At 41.3% G+C, this 12,140-nt stretch overlaps 1 protein-coding gene and 1 non-coding gene across 2 annotated transcripts in view; one reads left to right on the top strand and one right to left on the bottom strand.

Moving 5' to 3' along the window:
* JARID2 (jumonji and AT-rich interaction domain containing 2) overlaps nt 1-12,140 on the bottom strand; it is a 281,140-nt gene that overhangs the window by 192,973 nt on the left and 76,027 nt on the right. The window lies entirely within an intron of this gene.
* LOC119470087 lies at nt 8,760-8,865 on the top strand. Its single transcript, XR_005198962.1, has one exon. It is a non-coding gene; the product is annotated as a U6 spliceosomal RNA (small nuclear RNA).

Here is a 12,140-nt window from a genome sequence, read left to right as displayed (position 1 = left end):
ACTGATTCACGGAACGACATGGAGAAACATGATGCTAAGTGAAAGACACCATACACATTTGGCCATGTAACGTATGATCCCATTTATATGCAATGTCCAAAACAGGAATATCCAGTGACACAAAGGACATTAGTGGTTGCCAGGGCCTGGGAAGAAATAACTGCTAATCAGTACAAGATTTCCTTTTAGATTGATGAAAATAGTCCACGATTACATAGTTGTAATGGTGTGCCTAATATTCCAAAGAAGCACCGCGCTGTATATACTTTAAAAAGGTTTAAGTTTTATGCTGTGAGGATTGTATTTCTATGAAGATGTTATTGTTTTAAAAATAACAGAAGAATAGGGGAAGAACCTTAAGAAACAAGGAGTAGACAAGGATTGTATGTATTGATAACTATTTTGGATTATTTCTCAAGACAGACCCACACGCAAAAAATTCTTCCCTTTCCAGCTCTGCAGGATCTAGACAAGTGAACTGTTCAAGGCTTGTGCCAACTCAGAAGGCCTATCAGACTGGCAGGAGCTCAAGGGGGACAGCTGTACTTACATACGCAGCACCCACCACAGCTGCAAGTCAATTTCTTTTTCTAAACACTGTGGTCTCTTCTGGAGCTGCAGTACAGGCTTTTGTCAGTGTAATAAATATTCCTTCAGAAGTATCGAGAAGTTAGGAGTAATTTGGAACAGGGCTATTAAACATTGCTCCTTCCACATAATAAAACTGTTTTGATACAATGCTGCTTTCAAATACCTGCCAGGTTAATGAAATGAAAATTAAGATTTGGTGTTAACACTGGAAGTCTTGGATGTTAACACTATTACATAATATATTTCTAATTCATTACTATGTATAGTGTGGCATGTTTGAGCTCCAGTTAATATTCAGACATATCTAAAAATTAAATTCCTAAGATAGGTGGCTTTTTTCTTCATATAACCATTTGACATGCCTTCTGAATATTAATAAATTATCAATAGTTGTTTCTGCATAAAATTCTAATTCTTTGTTGGCATTTTTTCCTACCACATTCCAATCCGCCCATCCTTCCTCACTCTGACATATGGCAAAGAGCAACTGGTTTTGAGCTTGACACTGCGGCTACTTTCAAGCAGCCTTTCCAAGGACCTCAGTTCCTGCACAAAGCGTGCAGTTGTAATGGACTGCCTTAGCAAGTGTGCTCCTAAATATCAAAAAGGACAATACAGTCCACAAGTAAGGACATTAAGTCTAGGATTTTTTTTTTTTTTTTAACATGAATTAGAATTTTCCGTTTCCTATTTTCAGACACCTGATGATTGTAAGAAACCACAAAAAGTGAAACTGCAGAAAAGGGGGTCCCACCGTACTATCAATTGAATCACAGCTTACCTTAGGATTCACCTGCTCTCTGCTCTACATTCTACACTCCTTCTGTTTTCCTTCCCCACTCCTGGCCTACAGGTTTCTTTTGCTTTATTTTTTTTTTTTTAAGTTTTTATTTATTTAGAGACAGGATCTCACTCTGCCACCAGGCTGGAGTGCAGTGGTGCAATCATGGCTCATTGTAGCCTTAATCTCCTGGGCTCAAGCAATCCACCTACCTCAGACACCCAAGTGGCTAAGAGGTGTGCACTACCACATCTGGCTAATTTTTGTATGTTTTTGTAGATGCAGGGTTTTGCCATACCACCCAGGCTAGTCTCCTGAGCTCAAGTGATCCAACTGTCACAGCCTCCCCAAGTACTAGGATTACACATGTGAGCTATCACACCCAGCCTTTTTGCTTATTTCATCACAACTCATTCCTTAAATGAATGTCAAGTATTAGGATTTTACACATGTAATGGATCACACCCAGCCTTTTTGCTTCATTTATTTATAAATGAGTAGTTAGTTCCTGAACTACTGCTCATTTCACAAGACAATGAAGTCTTCCTTGTACTTAAGGACTATCTATCTTAGGAAACAATTATTTAATTACAGCACCTAACACTCTTTTTCAGAACCTGAAAAAGGTCACCTTTTACAAACACTGACTACACTTTGAAGTATTCAGTCTCCCCAAGGCAGGAAAGTGAAGAAAGAAGGGAGGATTTTAAAAACATACATATTTTGAGAAAGCTTTTGATGTCACTTTCCCAGTATTAAACAATACCTCTTAGCAATGATTCCATCTTTTGGCTGACTCACCAAAAATAATGACTGCAGAAAGAAGTTTCTAGCTACACTTGTCCATTACTCTTTCTGTGAAGTGCTCAAAACGTTAAATGTTTTTACTATTAACCTAATTTACATTCTATGCTTTTAAAATATTAGAACTATGAATTTTTGAAATAGATTGTCCCTTTAATAAACACCAGGCCCTCATCTAAGATTGCCAACCTAAGCTACTTATTTATCGGAAGAAAAAAATGAAAAAAGAAGAGGGTAAAACCCACACACCATACTTCCTCCGGTAATGTGGTCCTGACCACTGTGTTGTATCAAACTCTGGCCACACAAGTGGATCAACTTAACCATTCCAGTGCTGGCGCAGGATGTGGACTCGGTGGTATTAATGAGTGCGCAGGCTTATAATGTAACCTCACCAGACCAAATAACCTCCTGGCCACACAAGTAGAAAATAATTAAAACAAGCACGATTCCAATTTAGCTTTGTAACCAGATGGTGAATGAAAAAGCAGACAAAGACTCATTTTGTGAATAACCTGGGGAACAGCCCCTATAGTTTCTTTTAAAGTTACAGACTGACTTGTCAAATCAAAGAAGAAAGGAAAGAATACAAACTTCTCACCAGACTTCACTCCTAGAGCACATATATATCCTTTTCCTTTGGTCATGACCAGAGAACATCACAACTCATTCCTTAAATGAATGTTAAGTTTAATCACAGTAAAAACCCAGAAACGCAGTGAAAATTAAGCGAGGGCAAGAATCTGCTGAACATAAATTTCAACGCTGAGCTCTGAGCTGTCTGTAAAGAAATATGAGGTTTTCTTTTTTTTTTTTTTTTTTTTTTCTCAATCATCGGGACTACAAAACATGAACCTCCACTCAGATTCTACAAAGATCTTTCCCAAAAAATAGACAATATTTGCAACCTAACAGATTTGTGCCTTCTTTTTCATCTTCTCAAGAATAAGGGCATTTCACGGGCAGGCAAAGGAATAAAACATGTTAAAACCTGAAGATTCCCAACTTTGCACAAGAACTCTGTCAGCAGTCTAGATATGGGAAGATAAAATCCAAATGGCTGCCTGACCTACACAGGCTAGACAGTGCAGGCGGTTTAACCCGCTTATTAAAGATGAAAGCTCTCATTCATGAAAGGGAGACATTAACTAATCTGTACACCCTCCAATGGGGATAAGGACAGCAAGAGACCATCATGCTGTCCAGCACTCAAGACTTACACTGGGCTTGCCCTGAGTCAAACAGCAAAATTGTGAGCTAGCTTATTTCAGCACAATAATCGTCAAACTTCTCTGTTAGATCCCAACAGGGTGTCAACTCTTCCTATAAACCCTAGCCTAGCTCGCTGCTGGTAGCAGCTGACTTCCCCAGGCCCATCCCTCTGCAAACCATTGCAGGATTAATCACAACCACAAACGAGAAGAATCCCAGGCCAGAGTCCCCAAGGGATAGTAAGATGATGACTAAGGAAGGAACTGCAGGCCTGGAGCGATACCAAAATAATTCAACAACAACAAAAAAAAAAACATTTGTTTCAGCCTCATTCAATTTAAGCACCAACACAGATTGTTTCTCTGGGTTCTGAAATCCTATTTCTGACCTACTTTGCTTCCTTGAGACAATGTATTCACAATAGGTGTAGAGATGCTCATGTGGCCCCAAGTGAAAAGGAAGAACCTAGAAAAAAGCCCATTATTAGGATAACACATTTGACAGTCTAATCACTTCTCTGGCTTTTATTGCTGGTCACTTTTCATAGGCTTCTTGAACAGGGGGTATTCCTCCATGCCCATCCGCACACAGGTGGGGCCTCGGCAGCTAGACATCTAAAGAAAGGGCCCTCTGCACTCTACACACTTGACATGTAAGCTTCCTGCAGTGACAACAGCCCATGCCTTATCAACATGTGCTGCACTGGTTGTAATGAAGCCATTGTGAATTTTAAACAGGGGAAGGTGTTTCTTGACCATCTGAATCTCTTACTGTGACTGTAAGGGTGTTCTGAAGTCTGGAGTAAATGAGACTTTGGTTCTGGCTTTAACACTGTAGCAGTTACTATATTACATTGGGCAACCTAGATAAACAATTGTATACTTCAAATTCCACTTTTGGAACAGGAGTTTGCAGTCAATAAAATTTAGCAATGTTCCAAGCCCATACATCTAATCACTTAACTGTCCCAGTGACACTCCATGATAGTAAGTTTTGCTACTACCTTCTATTGTCAGCATTTCAAGTAACTACAGGTTTAAGGCAGCACAGTAATTCACAACCTGCAGGCACTGGTGTTACAGGAATTGGAATTATCACATATAAAAGCATATCATTGTGCCCAGTGCCTAGTACACAGTGGGTACTCAGTAAATACTGGCTTTACTATGTTCTGGAGAATTTGGAGATCCTGTTTGCAAGTTCTATTGCCACCTGAATTCCATACAGCTGACTTTGTTGGGGTGCTCTTTGCTTCTCTGGACCTCAGAACACTGTAAGATAAGGGTATTCAGGAGCGGCAAGGCTGGACAGCCCTTTCAGGGGTGTTGCAAAAGCCACTGACCCTTAAAATTCACCTCCTGGTTCCCTTCATACACTCACTCAGGGGATAGGCTTCCACTGAACCAACATTTACTGAACAGCTCCATATGTTGGGCCTATAATAAACATTCAAACATTCACTGGCAATTCACTAAGATGAGTCAAAGGTGGCTAGGCTGGGGATGGTAGTGGTCTCTGAGAACAAGATACTGTACTGCATGATATGTGTGGGGAAAAATACGAATGAGGTGTATGCCAGAGGTACTGCAATGTGGAAAATGCATCTAACTGGGGGATGAAAAATGCTTCACAGTAACAGTGAGTCTTGAAGGACGAGAATGTGAAAGTCAAGAGGGCAGAAACCGCGTTTCAGTCCAGTTCTCAACCAAGCCCATTCATCTGCTTCTTAAGACTGTCCTAGAACCAAATTTCTATATCTCTGCTGTTTTACCCCAGAGATTGTGACGCACTCTTCTTTCCAAGGCTGGCTTCCTGTGTCCTTTGACCTCCCTCCCTCATTCCTAGTCCTCTCTACTCCTCCCAGCCACCCACTGGCTATATGCAGGAGTGCTCTCTCTCTCTCTCTCTCTCTCTCTCTCTCTCTCTCTCTCTCTCTCTTCCAGAATGGAAGAGATGGCAGCTGAATGCAGCATCACTCACATTTACACCTGCTTGAGATCCCATCATCAGATCTCCCCCTCGTGGCCTCACCAAATAAGTTGAGCATTACACATATTGCAGTTATGCCCCGAGACTGATAAGAGACTAAACTAAGAAAACGTGCAGGGGTGAGGTGGGGGCTAGTCAAAAGACAGCATGCAGTGAGATATGATCGCACCACTGCACTCCAACTTGGGTGACAGAGCAAGCCCCTGTCTCTTAGAAAACAGGCCAGGCGCGGTGGCTCACGCCTGTAATCCCAGCACTTTGGGAGGCCGGGGAGGGTGGATCACTAGGTCAAGAGATCGAGACCATCCTGGTCAACATGGTGAAACCCCGTCTCTACTAAAACTACAAAAATTAGCTGGGCATGGTGGCACGTGCCTGTAGTCCCAGCTACTCAGGAGGCTGAGACAGGAGAATTGCCTGAACCCAGGAGGCGGAGGTTGCGGTGAGCCAAGATGGTGCCATTGCACTCCAGCCTGGGTAACAAGAGCGAAACTCCGTCAAAAAAAAAAAAAAGAAAAGAAATAAGGAAGCTAGAAGTTACTATTTTGATTTGTCTATTTAAAAAATAAATTGTTTAAAAAGAAACAGTACCAACCCCAAAAAATAGAGGAGGAAGGAGACTCACAGAGTAAGAGAGAAAAGGGGAGGAAAAAAAAATTCCAAAGCAAAACCCCATCAGCTGTGTTTCAGGTGAGACCCAATATTGCTGCCAGATTAAATGACCCACGTCCACTCTCAAAAGCTATGGCCCTTGGGACAAGTGACCTCATTTCCTCAAGAACAACAAATTAAAAGGAGAGAGAGATTAAAAACAAACATGTTTTATCAACCTAACCAGTATCAATGTATAGACCTTATTTTAAAACATCACACTGGGCCAGGCGGGGTGGCTCTCACCTGTAATCCCAGCACTTTGGGAGGCCGAGGCAAGGGGGATCACCGGGTGGAGAGATCGATACCATCCTGGCCAACATAGTAAAACCCTATCTCTACTAAAAATATAAAACTTAGCTGGGTGTGGTGGTGCACACCTGTAGTCCCAGCTATTCAGGAGGCTGAGGCAGGAGAATCACTTGAACCTGGGAGGCAGAGGTTGCAGTGAGCTGAGATCACACCACTGCACTCCAGCCTGGCAACAGACTGAGACTCCGTCTCAAAAAGTGGGGAAAGGGTGGGGGGGGGAGGAAGACTGACAGTAGCAGAAATCTGAACACCTGACTCATTATGTTATCAGTATCATGGGTATGTTTTCTCTAAATAGAATACATGGCTTTTAAATATAAATACTGGACCAGGTGTGGTGACTCACTCCTGTAATCCCAGCACTTTGGGAAGCCAAGGCAAGCAGATCACTTTAGGACAGGAGTTCGAGACCAGTCAGGCCAACATGGTGAAACCATATCTCTACTAAAAATACAACAATTAGCTGGGTGCAGTGATACTTAGCTGTAGCCCCAGCTACTTGGGAGGCTGAGGCATAGGGCCAGGACTTCAAGGCCAGCATGAGCATAGCGAGACCCCATCTACAAAAAATAAAAATTAGCTGGGCACGATAGTGCACACATGCGATCCTTGCTGGTGGGAAAGCTGAGGTGAGAGGACGGCATGAGTTTGAGGTCATATGACACCACTGAACTCCACCCTGTCTCCCCCCTCCCCCCCCGACACGAAAAAATGTTTGAGGATTTCCTTCACTTAAAGGTGTAAATGAAACAAAATTCAGCATGAGTTGATACTTATGCAATTACGATAGGGTGCATAGAAGTGTACTGCATATTATTTTCAGGACTCAAAAAAGCTATTATTTACCTGAGTTTTACACACAGTGATATTCACCATACCAGAAATTAAAACAATTTTATATTCATTCATTTAAAAAATTATTCAGTCATTACATGTTAACATGAAGGAAATTTTTATGAACATTATACTTTACAAATTGAAAAAAAAAAATGTGAGAAAGGCATGGCTTTCCACTTCTGCAAATGTCTTTAATATCTGGTTTAACAGGAGTCAACAGACTTCTCATGACTGAATTCAGTCTGATGCAACATCACACATCACGTAGCATCTGGAAAGCCCCACTGCACATTCGGGAGAAAATGAAGAAAATAGTGTCTTGGTATTACCAGGATACTACTTTTCATCATAGTCCCCAGAAAGGGACTACAATCTAGGGATCCCTAGATGACAGTTTGAGAACCGCTATGATGGAGCAACGTCTATGGGGTAAACGAAAATTTCCTTGAGTGAGCAAGAATTTGATGGTCCTCTTTATTCTGAGGGAAAATGGAAGTCCCAAGTTGATAAAAAGAACATCATGTCACCCTTAAACACCCTCCTGCAGAGCACACCATCAGGAAGAAAGGGTCTCTGGGTAGTATGAACTGGTCAAAGCACCCTCAGACATTCACGCAGCTTAATTCAGGACAAGCTGTGAAAGTTCAAGATGTACGGTTTCCTCGACTGCTGATCCCCAACAGTTTATCAATATGCTGGGTCTCTTGACAAGCATCTTTCTTTTAAATTAAACAGCCGGGAAGAAAGGACAGATTACAGTATAACACAGAAAGCAAGACAAAGCTGAAATTGCTTCACGTGAGTGTGTGCACACACAGGCACACACAAATATTAGGTCTCAATTCAAAATTTCTTATTGCAAATAAAAGTCAAAATTAACAGAAACACAATCCCCTCAGGTACAAGGTATAGATTATAAAAGTCTTTATGAAGAAAACAGAAAAACTATGTTTCAACAGGAAGTAAAGGTGGCGAGGCTGGTGGCTAAAAAGTTGAAAAAAGCAAGTTTTGAAATTGTGGTATGCTCCTCATTAAAGAAAAAATGAAATTACACACACACATGAACACATAGAAAAACTCTAAAAACATATCTCTAGCAAGGGATTAGACAGGCTTCAGTGTAACTTACTACTTTATTCCTTTGTGGGTCATGAAAATTCTTTGTCAAAGGGCATGGATTGCCCTTTGAGTATAAAACAACAACAACAACAACAACAACAGCCTTTTTTTTTTTTTTTTAAATTAAAAAAACCACGTCTGTCCCATACTTTGCTCCAAACAAATATTAACTCAAAAAGTGGTTGGTGGGAGCAGTGGCTCACACCTTCAATCCCAGCACTGTAGAAGGCTAAGCAGAAGCATCACACTTGAACTCAGGAGTTCACAACCCACCTGGAAAACATGGCAAAACTACAAAAAATACAAGAGTTAGCCAGGCATGGTGTTACACGCCTACAGTGTCAGCTACTTGGGAAACCGAGACAGGAGAATCGCTTGAATTCAGAAGGCAGAGGCGGGGATTGCAGTGAGCCTCTAGCCTGGGCAGAGACTGTCCTTTTTAAAAAAAAAAAAAATGGTCATAGTGCTCACTTTGCCAGCTCATATATTAAAATTGGAATTTTACAGAGAAGACAGCATGGCCCCTGTACAAAGATGACATGCAAATTCATGCAGCTTTTCTTTTTTAAGAGCTCACAAGCAAAATGTGAAATATGTATGTATGTATGTATGTGTGTATGTATATATATCTCCAAGAGGAAATTTAAGAGATAATCCTTCCAATCTTGGGTTATACGAAGATTTCCTAGAACACAAAAAGGATGAATGATAATACCTTAGGCTTCATACAAATTAAAAGAAACTTATTTTCTTATTTTTTTGCTCTATTGCCCATGCAGTGGCACGATCTCAGCTCACTCCATCTCTCACCTCCCGGGCTCAAGCGAGTCTCATGCCTCAGCCACCAGAGCAGCTGGAAATTACAGGCACACACCACCATACCTGGCTAATTTTTGTATTTTTAATAGAGATGAGGTTTCACCATGTTGTAATCTGCCCACCTTGGCTTCCCAAAGTGCTGGGATTAATGAGCATGAGCCACCACAACCGAAAAGAAATTTTCTTTCAAAGACAGTGTTAAGAAATATTATCAGCTGCCTTGTGTCCCCTAAAAAGTCTTAAGTCCTAACCCCTAGGACGTCAGTATGTGACTGAATTTGAAGATGTGAAGTAAAAGGACATCAGTGCAGTGGCCTCACAGCACTGTTCAAGACAAAACATGAGAAGCATGCTGTCAAGGGAAAAGCACCTAAGAGCCAAGACCGAGATATTTGAATGGAAGCCTTCCCCTTGGTTTTACTGCTGGGTCAGTAAGCAGCCGCCCACTTTTCAATGAAAATGGTAGGCCAAGCGGGCACGATTTCCCAGTGCTGCAGCACACCCAGGCTGCCTAGGGAGACACACACACACACACACACACACACACACACACACACACACACGTTCATTCCTGTGATTGTAAGAAAAAAAGGAAAGAACAAGACGTAGCTAATCCTACACACTTCAGATATGCTTAATGGATACAGAAGGCAAGGCAGGAGAAATGCATTTGGGAAACCAGGATGTCCCTGCCTGCCTGGCAGGCATAAAACCCACCACCCACACAGATCTAAGAGGTTCCTTACCACAGAGTGGAAAAGAAAAACAGCCAGAATGAACGTGTCAGGAAACCTCCAACCAGAATGTTGTAGGGAAAAGTAACCTACAGTCCTGATGTTTGCTACCTTAGCATTTACTAGAATGAGCCTGCTGCTACGACCAAATTGCATACAGTCCAATCTCAAATGAACCAGATAATTCAGAACAGCTTAGAATTTTTCTCTCTGTTTTAAGAGTATGCAGTTATGTTTATATTATGGTTATGCCTAATATTCTGGAATTTGGAATTCAGGGGGAAAGTTTTATTTTGTTTGAAGACATAATTTGGAAGTAGTTTAGGAAATCAATTATCCCCTCTCTTCTCCATCCTGAAATCTCCCCTACTGCTACCCTGAGGGTTTACCAACTTCTCGTACAAAACATCACCCCCCAAAATGAGCCGTTGGCTCCTGAATTTGCTGTCTGGCTAAATGACTTAAAGAGAGAAGGTCTGGGTGAGCCAGTGGCATCGTAGGGATACTCCCTGACCGCTGGCTAAAAATATGGCCCAGGTATTTGGGTTCAGACAAATCCCTGAAATATGCCAGGTACTATTCTAAGCATATCTCATGTCATTAAACCTGAAATCCTTGCAGGGTAGGTAGATGTTACTAGTATGTCCCACTTTGAAGAAAAGAAATCAGGGGAAAATGTTAAGCACATACCTAGCCAGTGTATCCAGTGCTTCCTGAACACAGCCAAAACACACTGGGTGGTAAAATATTTTACAGGCACTTGCAAATCAATAATCGGTCTAGAGAGTGATGAACAGTGAATATGGCTTCCATAGCTAGGACCACAGGAGTGTGCCAGCACACGTGGTGAGTGCCCTCTAACCAGGCCTCGTAATCAGAAGCACAGAAGCCTGTGCACTTTCCCCTCACTCTTCTTACTGAGCCTTGAAAACTAAGCTCCAACAAATCATCCTATGATTCTACATGCCTTTTTGGATATTTGAAATTACATGTGTGTGTTTTTCATCCTACCAAACAGGAGCTATGCAGATTTCCCATTCTCCCATGAATCACTAGACACTAAATCTAATACTTAAAGAACTCTTCCAATTATAAAGTTAGATTGCTATTCTAACTCATACCCTATTATTCAAGCCTCGTATCTTCAGGGAAAGCATTTCTGTTGTGTGTAATTGTTGTTAACTTACTTAGCCACTGACCCAAAGAAGAGTCGAGAGAGATCAGTTTGTTAAAAATGAGGAGAGGCCGAAGGGAATCATGTTTTCTAATGACAAATGATGAAACAGATGAACCCCCGACAGTCACAGTCTTTGGTTCCGAATAGAGAACTTTATTTCACTGCCACCCACATTTAAGAAACAGAGCAGAAGTAATAAAAAGCTACCAACCATGTTTCAAGGCCCAATCAAAAAGGTTTACAAGCCTGTTAAATATTACCTGATCAGGACTGGCACGGTGGCTCATGCCTGTAATCCCAGCACTTTGGGAGACTGAGGCAGGCGAATCATGAGGTCAAGAGATCAAGACCATCCTGGCCAACATGATGAAACCCCGTCTACTAAAAAATACAAAAATTAGCTGAGAGGAGTGGTGTGTGCCTGTAGTCTCAGCTACTCAGGTGGCTGGGGCAAGAGAATTGCTTTAACCTTGGAGGCGGACGTTGTAGTAAGCCAAGATCACACCACTGCACTCCAGCCTGGCACCTGGTGACAGAGCAAAATTGTCAAAAAAAAAATAATAATAATAATAATAATCCTGGTCAAACATAATGTGAATTGTAGGTTCCCATTCAAGAAATGTGTGCCATAATATTCCAAAACACTAATGTTAGTTCATTAGTTCAGTTAGCCTTAGTTACACAGTGGACAACTCACAAACAATAACTTCATGATTACTTTCTTCATGGTGTAAAAAATGACATCCTCTATCCCCACAAGGTATATGATTACACTGATATTAAAACTTATTATAAATTGGCACAGGCCAGGTGTTTTGTAACTGATAACCCTGGGTAATCGGACTGGTTGAATTCTTGCACAGATCTAGTTATTTTCTTCCTAAAATTCTTTTAAGTTCCTGGCATTTTCAATCTGCTCACAGCATACTAACTACTGCAAAATACTACTTGTAATAATAAAATCATATGATACACTGCCTCCCATCCCCAAATTAGAATTCTACCATTTCATAGAACTCCCAAAAAAGATGCATAAATGCACCATTACCACAAAACTACTACAAACAGCAGGTAATATTTTATATGCAAGTCTCTCTCTCTCTCTCTCTCTCTC

Source organism: Cebus imitator, unplaced genomic scaffold, assembly GCF_001604975.1.
Source record: "Cebus imitator isolate Cc_AM_T3 unplaced genomic scaffold, Cebus_imitator-1.0 Scaffold21, whole genome shotgun sequence".
Taxonomy (NCBI): Eukaryota; Metazoa; Chordata; class Mammalia; order Primates; family Cebidae; genus Cebus; species Cebus imitator.
This window is presented reverse-complemented; position numbering and strand designations above follow the sequence as displayed.